A 2,468-nucleotide genomic window follows, 5' to 3' on the forward strand; every position below is an offset into this window, starting at 1 on the left:
CCAGCTTCATGCAAGTCAACAATTCTTGATCGTAGGTCTTCTGAGAGCTCTTTTCTGCGAGGCATGGTTCAGATCAGACAGTGCTTCTTGAAACCAGTAAACCCAAAGCAGGTGTGTGTTTTTTAAGGGCAGGACAGCTGTCAGCAACACATCCAATATCATCACACTGATTGGAGTCAAGGTGGGCTCACTCCTGGCTCCAATTAGCTCTGGGAGAAGTCATTGAGCTAGGACCTCACATACTTTTTCCTCCCAGTATTGTGAATGTTTACATGTTATGTGCAATTAAACCATGGCAACATCTAATGTTTGTGTAGTATTATGTTCAGCAGACTGTGTTCTTCTATTGTTGTGACTTAGATGACGTTCAGAGCACATTTTATGCCCAATTCATGCAAAACTCCACGTAATCCCAAGGGGTTCACATACTTTTTCTTGCAACTGTATATATAAAATGCAAAAAAAAACTAAAAACTCTTCCACCAAAAAGTGCAAAAAGTGAAAAAAATCAATCCATAATATAATGTGAAGAAAATCAGTTCATAAAAAAAATGTGAAATAATATATATCAAAATATAACTCAAATTGTGACTAGAGTTGCTATTTTAAATAAATTGAAAAAAACAGAAATAAGTAAAAAAAAATACCATAAACAGCGCTCTCTAATGAGATGCAGTACTATCCCCAAAATTTATATAAGATACAAAATACTGAAAAAAAAAAAAAATATATATATATATATATATATATATATATTATAATATTAATAATCCAAAAGCAAAAAAAATAAGATACAAAATACTGAAAAAAAAATTATATATATATATATATATATAATGCAAAAAAAAACAAAAAACTCTTCCACCAAAAAGTGCAAAAAGTGCAAAAATCAATCCATAATATAATGTGTAGAAAATCAGTTCATAAAAAAAATGTGAAATAATATATATCAAAATATAACTCAAATTGTGACTAGAGTTGCTATTTTAAATAAATTGAAAAAAACAGAAATAAGTAAAAAAAAATACCATAAACAGCGCTCTCTAATGAGATGCAATACTATCCCCAAAATTTATATATGATACAAAATACTGAAAAAAAAAAAAAATATATATATATATATAAATAATAGAAATATAATAGAAATAATCCAAAACCAAAAAAAAAAAAAATAACTCTTCCACCAAAAAGTGCAAAAAGTGAAAATATTAATCCATAATATAATGTGAAGAAAATCAGTTCATAAAAAAAATGTGAAATAATTTATTTCAAAATATAACTCAAATTGTGACTAGAGCTGCTATTTTAAATAAATTGAAAAAAAACAGAAATAAGTAAAAAATACCATAAACCGCGCTCTCTAATGAGATGCAATACTATCCCCAAAATTATATAAGATACAAAATATTGAAAAAAATAAATATAAATAATCCAAAACCAAAAAAAATAAATAAATAACACTTCCACCAAAAAGTGAAAAAAGTGAAAAAAATCAATCCATAATATAATGTGAAGTAAATCAGTTCATAATATAATAAAGTCCAAAATCTTTCTCTTCAAAAAAATATCCACCACGACCGTGATCTCCGTTGAGCTCAACACCCCATCAAAGTGCAAGCTCACCTTGTTTAGAATATGTCAAAATCTGAAAGCTAGTGCCGGGCTTTCTTCTTAAACACCCAAGCATGCATTGCACACCCTAAAGGACTGAGACATAATCCGTGTTTACTTCTGAAAAAACAATTTCATTCATGTTGTGCTTCAAACACCACTTTATACATTGACATACCTTCTTAGACCTTAAGAAATTGCGGTCGCTTGCTTACTTAGCAACATCCACAGGCAGCGTAACTCTTCAATAAGACACAAAAATTGAATTCAACACAATTTTTCTAGTTTTTTTTTTTTCATGAAAAAAATATTCGAAATGAAAATGTTTTTTCCAGTCCTTTGAAGTGTAAGAAGGTCATAGTATTGATTTACTAAAATTGGAGAGTGCAAAATCTGGTGCAGCTCTGCAGAGAACCCAACCAGCTTTCAATTTTGTTTTCTTTTTTAAATTGAACAAGCCAAAGTTAGATTTTACATTCTCCAGTTTTAGTAAATCAACCCCCAATTACTTTCTTAAGCCCTGCCTCTGGGAAGTACTAAGGCTCGGTTCACACCTATGCAGTTTGCGTTTGATCCATTTCTGCAGTGTGTTTTGCATTTTTGCACATGCGTTTTTGCTGTGTTTTGCATTTTTTTTAGTTAAATTTTTTTCTTGTTGCTAGGTAGATTTAAACCGCAAAATGCATAAAAAATGCATCTAAAACGCGGCAAAATGCATAAATAACACAGAAAAAATCACTACATGCTTTTCTGCAGCGTTTCCATTGAAGTCTGTAGAGCCAAAAAGACAACTTTTTGCGTTCAAAAAAAGTCCCTATACTTCTCCAAAAAATGCATCTGGTGAAAATGTGGAGATG

The sequence above is a fragment of the Staurois parvus genome, unplaced genomic scaffold (genome assembly GCF_062004578.1).
Source record: "Staurois parvus isolate SC_StPar_1 unplaced genomic scaffold, SC_StPar_1.0 ptg001044l, whole genome shotgun sequence".
In the NCBI taxonomy this organism is placed as follows: domain Eukaryota; kingdom Metazoa; phylum Chordata; class Amphibia; order Anura; family Ranidae; genus Staurois; species Staurois parvus.